The sequence below is a fragment of the Ochotona curzoniae genome, unplaced genomic scaffold (assembly GCF_017591425.1).
Source record: "Ochotona curzoniae isolate NIBS_2020 unplaced genomic scaffold, NIBS_Ocur_1.0 contig_3944, whole genome shotgun sequence".
In the NCBI taxonomy this organism is placed as follows: Eukaryota; Metazoa; Chordata; class Mammalia; order Lagomorpha; family Ochotonidae; genus Ochotona; species Ochotona curzoniae.
This window is the reverse complement of record NW_024466058.1, coordinates 238,649-250,645: the sequence shown is the minus strand read 5'-3', so window position 1 is coordinate 250,645 and position 11,997 is coordinate 238,649. Positions and strand designations below refer to the sequence as shown.

The following is an 11,997-nucleotide window of genomic DNA, read 5'->3' as shown; positions in this document are numbered from 1 at the left end:
CCCTGGGAAATGGACAGGCAATTGTTTTCTTTGAAACAAACAAACAAAAAGGAGTTGGGAAGGGCACGGGGCTTGGGGGACATGCTGCTGGCCTCGTGGGGGCTTGATGGCACAGTCAAGAGGCAGAGGCAGAGGAGGCCTGCCTGTTGGGTCTTGATGCTTGTGCTCCTAGACGACCTATTGGCGCTAAGTGACATGCTGACTGTGATGTCTGTGGACCTGGGCAGTGAATCTATGAAGGTGGCCATCATCAAACCTGGAGTGCCCATGGAGATTGCTCTGAACAAAGAATCATGGAGAAAAATGCCTGTGATGTTGACTCTGAAGGAGAATGAAAGATTGTTCGGAGACAGTGCTGCAAGCATGGCCGTCAAGAACCCGAAGGCCACCCTGTGTTACTTCCAGCACCTCCAGGGGAAGCAGGTGAATAACACACACGTGCCCCTTTATCAGGCCCGTTTCCCTGAATATGAGCTAAGCTTTGACCCACAGCGGCAGACTGTGTGCTTACAGATTAGCCCGCAGCTGTAGTCCAGATTAACCCGCAGCCCGAGGAGATGCTGGGCATAATTCTCAATTACTCCTGCTCCTTGGCTGAAGATTTTGCTGAGCAGCCCATCAAAGATGCAGTGATCACAGTGCCAGCCTTCTTCAGTTAAGCCAAGTGCCAGGTTGTGCTGCAGGCTGCCCACATGGCTGGCCTCAAAGTGCTGCAGCTCATCAACGACAACACAGCCACCGCCCTCAGCTACAGTGTCTTCCGCCGCAAAGATGTCAATGCCACTGCCCAGAACATCATGTTCTATGACATGGGCTCTGGTAGCACCATGTGCACCATCGTGACCTACCAGACAGTGAAGACCAAGGAGGCCGGCATGCAGCCATGCAGCCCCAGCTGCAGATCCATGGGGTGGGGTTTGACCGCACTCTGGGGGGTTTAGAGATGGAGCTGCAGCTGCGGGAGCAACTGGCTGGGTTATTCAACCAGCAGCTCAAAGGCCAGGGAGCAAAGGATGTGTGCAAGAACCCACGGGCTATGGCCAAGCTGCTCCGTGAGGCCAATTGACTCAAAACCATCCTGAGTGCCAATGCTAACCACATTGTACAGATTGAGGGTCTGATAGATGATGTGGACTTCAAAGCAAAAGTGACCCAAGCGGAGTTTGAGGAGCTGTGCACAGACCTGTTTGAGCAGGTGCCTGGGCCTGTACAGCAGGCTCTGCAGAGTTCCGAGATAAATTTGGATGAAACTGAGCAGGTGATTCTGGTGGGTGGGGCCACTCTGGTCCCCAAAGTTCAGGAGGTGTTGTTGAAGGCTGTGGGCAAGGAGGAGCTAGGGAAGAAAATCAATGCGGACGAAGCAGCCACCATGGGGGCTGTGTACCAGGAGCTGCCCTTAGCAAGGCTTTCAAGGTGAAGCCATTTGTGATCCGAGATGCCATGATCTACCCGATCCTGGTAGACTTCACCAGGGAGGTGGAGGAGGAGCTCGGGGTGCGTAGCCTGAAGCTCAACAAGCGGGTACTCTTCTCCTGCATGGGGCCCTACCCTCAGCACAAAGTCATCACCTTCAACCGCTACAGCCATGACTTCAACTTCCACATCAACTACAGGGACTTGGGATTCTTAGGGCCAGAGGAGCTCTGGGTATTTGATTCACAGAATCTGATTACAGTGAAGTTAAAAGGTGTAGGGAAGAGCTTCAAGAACGACCCCGACTATGAGTCCAAGGGCATCAAAGCTCAATTCAATCTGGGTGAGAGTGAGGTGCTCAGTCTGGACAGGGTGGAGTCTGTGTTTGAGACCATGGTGGAGGATAGCCTGGAGGTAGAATCTTCTCTCACCAAACTTGGCAACACCATTTCCAGCCTGTTTGGAGGAGGTGCCACACCAGATACCAAGAAAAACGGTACCGACACTTTGCAGGAGAAAGAGGAAAGCCCGGCTTTGGGTGACAAGGATGAGCCCGGGGAGCAGGCAGAGCTCAAGGGAGAAGCAGAGGATACATCAGCAGATGAGACCACCCAGTCCCCAGCCCCAGAGCCGGAGGCAGACACAGACTCTGAGGCAACAAAGGCCAATGACAAGGAGACTAGGATCAAACCTGAGGCCCTAAAACCAGGTGAGAAGGGGAAAGCAGAGCCTGAAGACACACTCAGAAGAGAAGCCCAAGCCAGCCTGGAATCAAAAAATGGTAGAGGAGATCGGAGTGAAGCTGGTGGTTCTGGATGTGCCGGACTTGCCAGAGGCTGAGATGGCTCGCTCAGTTCAGAAACTGGAGGATTTGACCTTGCGGGACATGGAGAAGCAGGAGCGGGAGAAAGCTGCCAGCAGTTTGGAGGTGTTCATTTTTGAGACCCAGGACAAGTTGGACCAAGCAGAGTACCAGGAGGTATCAACCGAGGAGCAGCGGGAAGACATCTCGAAGAAGCTCAAGGCCACCTTCACCTGGTTACAAGATGAGTGCTTTGAGGCCACCACCATGAAATTGAAGAAGAAGCTGGCTGAGCTGAAGAAACTGTGCCAAGGGCTGTTTTTTTTTTTTTTTTTTTTTTTTTTTGTTTTTTTCGGATAGAAAAGCACAGGAAGTGGCCAGAACGGCTGTTAGCCCTTGATAATCTCCTCAACCATTCCAGCACGTTCCTCAAGGGGGCCCGGCTCGTCTCAGATGGACCAGATCTTCACAGAGGTGGAGATGACCACATTAGAGAACGTCATCAATGAGACCTACGCATGGAAGAATGCAATGGTGGCTGAGCAGGCCAAGCTTCCTGCCACAGATAAGCCTGTGTTGCTCTCAAAAGACATTGAGGCCAAGATGATGGCCCTGGACCATGAAGTGCAGTACCTGCTCAGTAAGGCCAAGTTTGCCAAGCCGCGGCCCAGGCCCAAGGACAAGAATGGAACCCAAGCAGAGCTTCCCCTCAATACCAGTGACAGTGAGCAGGGGAGAAGGTCATCCCCCCAGCAGGCCAGGCTGAAGATGTGAAGGCCATCCCAGAACCTGGAAAAACAGAGACACAATCTGAACCTGCAGACTCAGAGCCTCCGGAGTTAGGTAGGACTGAAGCAGAGTCTGCACAGGAGCAGCCAGCATGACAAAAGCAGCCTGTGAAGAATGACGAACTATAACCCTCACCTCCAGCCTTCTTGTCCCTCCTTTGTCACAACCCCTCCTTCTCCTGCCACTTCTATTTATTAAACATCGAGATGAGGGGTTGGTCCTGCCCTCTGGGATGCCTTTTTTCTCACCTGAGACTGGAGCATGGAGAAAGGGAAGGAAGGGCAGTTCACCAGTTCCTTCTGGAACAGCTCTGTAGTTAAAACCAGAATTTTCTCCATCTCTCTCACACCCCTGTTTCCCTGCGTGGGGAGACACAACTGCCGGTCTGGCTCCTGCCACCTTCAGTAGCTAATGATCAGAGAGATTTTGTTTTAAACTACCATGGGCCCAAAGTTCCATTTTGAAATGTATTTACTTTGTACGAATAGCTGTAAATGATTTAAAAATAAAACTGTAAAATATTTGTATGAAGAATAAATGGAACTGTGAATGAAGAAAAAAAAAAAAAGGCAATGGATGCCTGGCCGCTGGCGAGGGCTGGACTCTGAGGAGCCCTGATGGCTGCTGGAGTCCTCACAGAGGGAGCGAGCGGCAAGCGTGGGTTAGGTGCACGCTGTTATCAACGCTTGTGTCTCATTATTTAAGACCCGACCCAGCTGCTTCTCAAACCGTAAGCCAAAAATCTGATGGCAGATCCCGATAGCTCACGGTCATTTCTTGGGAACTAGAAGGTGTTGGCTGGAAGCTGGTGCTGCTGTGTCATGGTCAAAGCATCCACCAGTTCAAGTCCCAGCTGCTCCATTTTATCCGGCTCCCTGCTAACAGCCTGTGAAATCATGCAGCCAAAGATCACCCAGGTGCCTGGGTCCCTGCATCTGGGTGGAAGATCTGGAAAAAGCTCCCAGCTTCCGAAGCAGCCATTTGGGGAGTAAAAGCATGCATGAGAAGTACTGTTAGTTTTACCTTTCAGATAAATAAATATTTTAAAACAAAAACAAAAAAAAAATAGACCTTTTGAAAGAGTGATAGCAAACAAGTGAATGGCCAGCAGCTGGAGCACTCCCCATCCAGGTGGCTGCAGCAGCCTGGGGGTGGGGGAGGTGGGGAGGGTGGGGGAGGTGGGGAGGGTGGGGGTCGGGGGGAGGGGTCGGGGGGGAGTGCAGGGCCAAGGCCAAGCCTGGAACCCCTGCAAGTCTCCCTGTGTGTGGCAGGGACCCAACTCCTGCAGCAACCCCTCGCTGCCTCTCAGGGTATGCCTTAGCAAGAAGCCAGCTCAGGTGTGAACTTGGAACCTAAACCCAGGCTCAACCATCCGGGCCATGACACCCACCCAAATCACACAGGCAGATAACTACTATAGAACGCTCAGGAAGACTCCAACACGGCACCGAGTCAAGTCTTTCACTCTCGCGGTGCAGTGCCAAAGGTCCACCACCGCCAAGCCCTGTTCCCTCTCGGCTTCCATGCCTGCCTTCTCTTCCCATCAGACGCAAGAGTGCCAGGGTCTCTCCCCCATCTGGACACTCTTCCAGCCAGCTCCACCGCACTTGCACTCCAACTGCCCCACACCCAAGGAATCCCAGCAAGCGCTGATGCCCTAGCCCTCCCTGGGATGGGGTCCTTATTAGCATCCTCAAGTCTTCCTGGGTGCTCCTTCGGAGAGCTGCAAACAAATCTGCACCCGCGAAACCTGGGCTCAATCCCTTCCTCGCCCACATGAATCGCTGAGCTCATAGAACACACCTGCATCCTACTACTCAGCTCATTATTAAACAGGATTGGGAAACAGCTGGGGCGGGAATGAGCTCGCAGGAGATGCAGTTCTTGGTGTGACCACCAGGCAGCAGACCCAGACAGCAAGTTGTGGCTTCCAGGAGCAGCAAGCTGCTTTTGCCAAAACAGCTTTAATTTTAAAAAAAGAAAAAAAAAAAGGAGGAGAATCTGAAATTGAAAATAAATAAATAAAAAATAATAATAAATAAATAAATAAATAAATAAAACTTGGGATGAATACCTCATGTGCAGAGACTACACTCCACCCTGGGCACGGGGCACTGCTCTGGCAGAAGAGCTGCTCCTAGCCAAATGGGTTTCTGGAAAGGCAGGAGGCCGGAGAATCCAAGGCAGGAAGGGTGTGAGTCCAAGGGGCTCAGCCACAGCAGCTCCAGCAGCCACAGTGCGTGCACTTGATGATGCGGCCCACTTCCAGCTTGCTTTTTTTCTTTTTAAAATGTGAACCACAGTGTTTTTTTATCCCTTCCTTCCTTCCTAGTACCTCGTGGGGACCCCTAGCTCTGTCTTGTAGCTCATCCTTGGCACCTGCTGCCTGTTTCACAGAAGGTCAAACACTGCACGTGCTCATACAGGCACTGCCAGTGTCTCAGGCCCAGGTCAGTCATCATGTCCCTTCCTTGGCCCTGGATTTGAGGGCTAGTACACGAGGCCAAGTTGGGTGCTGCCAGTGCTAGTATGCCCGGGCAGATGCAACAGCCAGCATCCTGTAGCTTCCACCCAAGACCAGGAGAGCAGGCCAGAGTTCATGATACCCCGGAAGAGGTGGCAATCTTGGAGTCCTCCAGTGGGGACTTCTCTGCGTGTGGGGTTGGTGCTTGCGGGGTGGCCCCCTGCACAACGTTCAGCATCTTAGAACAAAAGGGTTTGTTTAGAAGCAGGCTGCACTGTCCACTTAACCGGTCATTCTCCACGAGCGAGCTGCTCCAGGCAAGTAGCAGTGCTGACTGGCCCCACTGTGTGCGCGTGAGCCAGGGCTCCTACCTGTAGACCCCCCTGAAAGGCCCCATGTCAAAGTCACCATCAGAATGAAACTCGGCTGGCTGTCTGTAGGCACAGCTTGTCTTCCCACGTGGGTGGTGGCCCAGGCCCTGTAAGCACAGAGGATGTGGAAGTGCAGTACAAAATCCTACTCAAGGTCCACACCCTCTGAGTCTACGGTATCTTCTGAGGCTCCAGCCTCTGTCCCTCACACAATGGCCCTGCCCGATGTGTAAACAGTTACACGTCAGGGCCTCCAGGCCAGCAGGAGCCATTCCCAAGCCTGTCTTCCATAAGGACCAGCTTCCCAGGGCTTGGGTGATGGTCGCAGCAGGGGCTGAGTGACCAGCAGCAGGGGCTGAGTGACCAGCAGCAGGCTCAGACCTCAGTTCTACAGGCACTTGGTCCAGGGCCAGCCACAGACTCCAATGCAGCAGCACCTTCACACTTCATGAATACTCAACCAAGTAGCTACTGTGGAAGGTGGCACTTCTGGGTGACAGTCCCCAATGGTAGTTCTGATGCCGTTGTGTGTTCTGTTCAAGCACTTTTGGGGTGGTCTGGCCATGACCCTGGGGGGATCCACATTCAAATTCAACAAGAGTGAGATGAGGGGAGAGTCTGTGTCCAGCTGTACGCAGAGGCCCCTGCTCAATGGGCACAGTCAGGTACTTCCCAGAGCCCCTCACTGTGCCAGGCTCGCCCACCGATCTCCATCAGGGCCTGCACCACAGCATCCACATCCAGGATGCTCTTCTTGCTTGTGGCCAGCAGTGATTCCTTGGACTCTCCGACTGCCCACACCTCCATCTTGTCAAACCGAAAGTCCTCCTGGGCAGACAGCTGTGGGCTGTTGCACGTGGTACACATCGGCTTGGCTTTGCTGTGTCCCTTCCCAAATTCATCATCCACCCACAGCCCAAAGTAGTGGTGCTGCCCTCCCATGCCCAGTCCATTGGGAATGGTCTGCTGGCTGTGGTTCAGGTACATTTAGTGGTTGATGTAGTTGCTGTGTGTGTACACTGACATGCTGGGGCAGATGGAGAACAGAAAGCACCTGTTGTCCTCTTGGAATTGAGGCTTCACCTCCCAGAAGCAAGAGGCAAAGCCACCTAACATGTGGCCATTGTGGTCCTCAAGTAGGGTCACACAGGGCCCTTGCTGTGCCATGCGCCCACACAGCTGCGAGAAGCTGTGCCCATGGAGCTGGGAGAAGAGCAGCTTCCAGCAGCACTGCTGCTCCCTGGGCAGGCACAATTGATGTAGATGACCAATAGGACATCCAGCACGCTCTCAAAATCCTGCCCTAGGTCCAAGATGTGCTTGGGCTCCAGCCTGGCCAGAGGGAGAGGTGAGCTCCGGAGGAGAAAGCCACTGTGGATGACCATGCTCAGAAATGTGGCCATGTGGGGGACCCTGGACACCCAGTCCTCCAGCATGGTGTGGTCGCAGTCACGGTCCAGCCACTTGAGGACTCAGGAACACTTCACCACCTGGAAGTTTCATCTCCGATAGTAGCTGCGTGGCCAGCGCCTGCACCCTGGGCGATGCAGTTATGGGGGTCTCGGCCAACCAGCCTCTCAGCTCGTGCCTGTGGGCCAGCACATGTGCCACAGAGCCCACCAAGTCCTCTGTGAACCTTTGTACTTCTTGGGCTCTCACTGGGTCACCTATCTTGGAGATCATTTTCAGAATTGGGGTGCTCCTCTCGGTGGTGTCTAACTTCAACAGGTGTGACATGGCCAGCAAGAACTGCTCCTGGGAGACGCTGTCACTGGGCACCTGTGCCTTTCTGGCCAGGTAATCCCCCCGCATGCCATCATACAGCCTGGCCACCATGTGTACGGGCAGTGCTTACCCAAGGTAGCTCTTCAGTGCCTGCAAGGAGAAGGCTTGGGCTGGGACACCTGTGTGGCCGCCTTAGCCTGCCGTCAGAGCATCGAACAACTTGTCAATTTCAGCCTGCTCCTCAGGAAGGAACCGTGGGCAGAACCTTGGCCCACATGGCTCCTGCTGTTGCCCATCTGGGCTCTGGTGCAGCGGGATCCTCTCGGGGTTTAGCATTCCTCAGGATATCTTTCACAGTTTGGCACAGTGACATCAGACATGGCAATGAAGGGGACAAGAAAGGCAGCAAGGGAGGGTTCGTCCATGTCACTCCAGCCCAAATGGCCTGGAGGAAACTACTACCTCAGCCCCTGGTACAGGAGCCCGAGGGGTAGCTTGCACCGAAGCAGTCCAGGTCCTCAGCCCCGGAGTCCCTGGGGTGTGTGCTCACAGCCTAGGCTGGCACTCAAACCTGCTGCCTGGGGAAAGCACCCCAGGCCAGGCTGCCCCTGCAGCCGCAGCCCCCAGTAAGACACCCAGTAGTGCTTGGTGTGTGTGTGTGTGTGTGAGTGAGTGTGTGAGTGTGTGAGTGAGTGAAAGCGCGAGTGAGCGAACAAGTGAGTGTATTGGGGGCACTCGGCCTGTTGTTGTCCCCTCCACCCTTCCCCTTCCCATCGCAGCTGCAGTGGCCACTCCCTGGGCCATAGGAAATGAGCGATAACGATGACATCAAGGTGGAGAGCGAGGAAGAGCAGCTGAGGTTTCAATCTGTGGCTGACAAATGGGCTCATCATAATGAGCTGGAACGGAAACGTAGGGACTACATCAAGGACAGCTTCCACAGCCTGTGGGACTTGGCCTCGTCCCTCCAGGGAGAGAAGGCATCCAGGGCCCAAATCCTATACAAAGCCACAGAGTATATCCAGTCTATGCAAAGGTAAAACTACACACACCAGCAGGACATCGACGAGCTCAAGCGGCAGAATGCTCTTGTGGAGCAGCAAGTCTGTGCACTGGAGAAGGTGAGGTCAAGTGCCCAACTGCAGACCAACTACCCCTCCTCAGACAGCAGCCTCTACACCAACGCCAAGGACAGCACCATCTCTGCCTTTAATGGAGGCTCAGACTCCAGTTCTGAGTTGGAGTCCACAGAGACCCCACAGTTCCACAGGACCACATGAATGTCAGGACAGAGGCCGCCTGCCCTGGGGTGATCCCCTGTCCCTACCCTGTCAGTCCCCCAGCTGCCCAGCTCACTCTAACCTCAGAACAAGGGGGCCAACAGCCCGGACAGGGCCAGGGACAGGTGCTGGAGGAAGAGGACAGCACACCTCTGGCTGCAGCCAGCTTGGTGGGCCAACTAAAACCACGCATATTCTTACTTTTAAAACCTTTGGTCATTCTCACAGGGTGAACACGGGACGGGATGGCTGGGGCAGCTCTTTGGTCCTGGGGGCTCTGGCTGGCAGAGCCAGGTTGTTTAAAAGCCAGCTTCCTGGGGTCCGTGCAGTAGGTGTGGATTGCATGAAGGTGTGAAGAGAACAGCTCCCCTGCTTGGCAGAGCCTGGGGGAGCTTCCAGCTATTTGGCAGGGCCCAGCAGATTTCTCTATGACCACCTTGATGTGGTCTCACCCCCATTTGCATGGATACTCAAGCACCCCACTAAGAATTCTGTGATCTATTGAGGCATTGTTGCTTGCTCCCATGAGATGGCTTTGGCAACTAATGTGAGCTTGAGAGTTAATGTCACTGATGTCTTGGTGAGTGGGCCTTTGACAATTTACATGCAGAAGCACAATTAAACCCATGCCATTTCTGGATACCTTATTAGATATTTAACCATTGCCTCAGAATCTGGCCCAGCCATGTAGCACTCCTTCTGGGAAAGGGCTTGATAAATATTCTAAATATTAATGTAAGTGATGGGAGTGAGAGCTAAAACTGCTATGGCAAAAATATAGTTACTGTTGAGGACGGCCCAATGCTTTGGGACCCTGCACCCATGCAGGAGACCCGGAAGAGTCTCCTGGCTTCAGACCGGCATAGTATCGGCCGTTGCATTCACTTGGGGAGTGAATCATTGGACGGAAGATCTTCCTCTCTGTCTCTCCTCTCTGTATATCTGCCTTTCCAATAAAATAATAATAATAATAATAAATATAGTCTGGAGAACACTCAAACAACTCGGAATCTACATGCCATATGACCCAGCAATAGCACTCCTAGGAATATATCCAAAACACCTGTTTTACGACAAACCAACATGCATCCCCATGTTCATTGCAGCACAATCAGTAATTGCAAAAACATGGAAGCAACCGAAATGCCCATCAATAGAAGATTGGATAAGAAAGCTTTGGTTCATCTACTCCATGGAATACTACTCAGCTGTTAAAAAAAACAAAATGCAGTTCTTTGTGGCTAAATGGGCACAACTGGAAACTATAATGCTAAGGGAAATGAGTGAATCCCAAAAGATTAGATACCACATGTTCGCCTTGATTTAACCTGTAATTTATTGTTTGGTTGTTTGTTATTTTTTGAACGTGTCATTGATGCTGTCTCAACCCAGATGTTTCGAAGAATGGAACTTGCATTATTTTTAACATATTGTTTACCCAATACTATGTCAATTAATTCCATAATGTTGTATATTGATACTGAGGCCTTGTTGGGGCTTTTAACCGACCGGATCTTTACTCTGTTAGACCTATCTTCAGACCATAGAAGGTCTCCCCAGGAGGCCACTGAACTTATCTGGACAATAAGACGCTGAACTTTATGCTAGGCATGTGTTTGCAAGCAATGAATCTCAACTGAACTTGAACTATGGTTATGCAGCAAGGTGGAGGAATCCACCATGGGGGGAGGGGTATGGGGAGGGGTGGGGGGAATCCCCAGCACCTATAAAACTGTACTACACAATACAGTGTAAGCAACAATAAAAAAAAATAAATAAATATAGCTACTGTGACCTAAAGGTTAGCCTATCCTTGCAACTCTTTAGAGCATAGAAAATGTAGCTGTTTTAGCCACTTGCATAATTTTTTAACTAGAGGAAATATAGGGTGATTCTATTAACATCATAGAGATATACTTTTGGTTATTATTTGATTGTTTATGAAGTTGTAGAGCCTGCAGTTGTAGGGGGATTTAATGTTTGAAACTTTTTGTCTTAGATCCTTATGTTTTTTTCTTTTCTCTTTTCTTTTTTCTCTTATCCCATTAAGTGATAGATAAAGTTGTGAAAATAAAAATGTAGTAGGAATGTTTTACTGATTAGTAGGTAACCTTCTGTGCCTTGGCCTTGGAGTTCTGACTGTCACCTAATGGCTACTTCTGAAGAATGAATAATGGCTTACTTTAAGGAAACTGATTATAGTAACTTACAGAATTATGTTTAAGAGCACCTGGTTGACCATGAAGTAAAAATTAATTGAACATCTGTGCATGCTGTCTTAGTTCTAAAGTTAAAGATAAAAAATCAAATGTTTGTGCAGAGACTTGGGATGTGTCTAAGTAAATAAAAAGGACAGCTTCTTCTTGAGCAAGGAGGCAGCAAGAAGGCACCAAGTGACAGTGTCTGTGTCTTTCTTTATCGCCAACTCCACACACCTTCCTGAGCTCCGAACTCAGCTGGAGCGGGACTCTGGCAAGTGGCGCCCAACTTGAGGGCTCTATGAAGGTAAGTCTTTTTTTATTCTTTGCGGCGTGGATAGGACTTCACCTAGGGTGCTGCAGGCCCCCTGACAGAAGGTCAGGTTAGCAGGGGTGAATAGTCAGAACATTTCTTGAGAAGTTTTGTACCCTCTGTGCTTAAAAATGGGCCAGAGTGATTTTCATGAAAAAAAGTTTATATGCTGATATTATTAAGCATACCTTACAGAAGAAGGACATTAAAGTTAGCAAGAAGCAATTATTAGAATTTTTACAATTTGTACAAAAGGTTAGCCCGTGGTTTCTTGAGCAGGGCACTTTAGACTTATACACATGGGATCAGGTAGGAAATGACATGAAAAGGTGGTATTGGAATAATGGACTAGTGGGCATGCCATCCTCTGCATATGCCATTTGGAATGTTTTACGGCAGGCACTAGATGTGGGACCTGAGCCTTATCCTGTACCTTTAGCTCAGCGGAGAGAACATATTCCCCTTCTTGATCCTGAGAAGGGAGGCTTAGGCCTTAGTTATGTTTCAATGGAAGTGTCCTTCATGAAAATAATGTAAAACTTCATAAAACTTATCAGGAAGGTTTAACAGATGAGGAAGAAGATCTTTTTTTTTTTAAGTTTTATTTATTTGATTTAATTGTTATTAACATTGTATTATGTG

General features: G+C 50.7%; 3 pseudogenes across 1 annotated transcript; 2 read left to right on the top strand and 1 right to left on the bottom strand.

Moving 5' to 3' along the window:
- The first annotated feature begins 81 nt into the window (after positions 1–81).
- On the top strand, positions 82–3,197 carry LOC121158934 (annotated as a pseudogene).
- A 3,290-nt stretch (positions 3,198–6,487) lies between these two features.
- Positions 6,488–7,860, bottom strand: LOC121158933 (annotated as a pseudogene).
- A 365-nt stretch (positions 7,861–8,225) lies between these two features.
- LOC121158932 lies at positions 8,226–8,844 on the top strand (annotated as a pseudogene). Its single transcript, XR_005884279.1, has one exon. The product of XR_005884279.1 is annotated as a protein max-like (transcript).
- Positions 8,845–11,997: the final 3,153 nt, after the last annotated feature.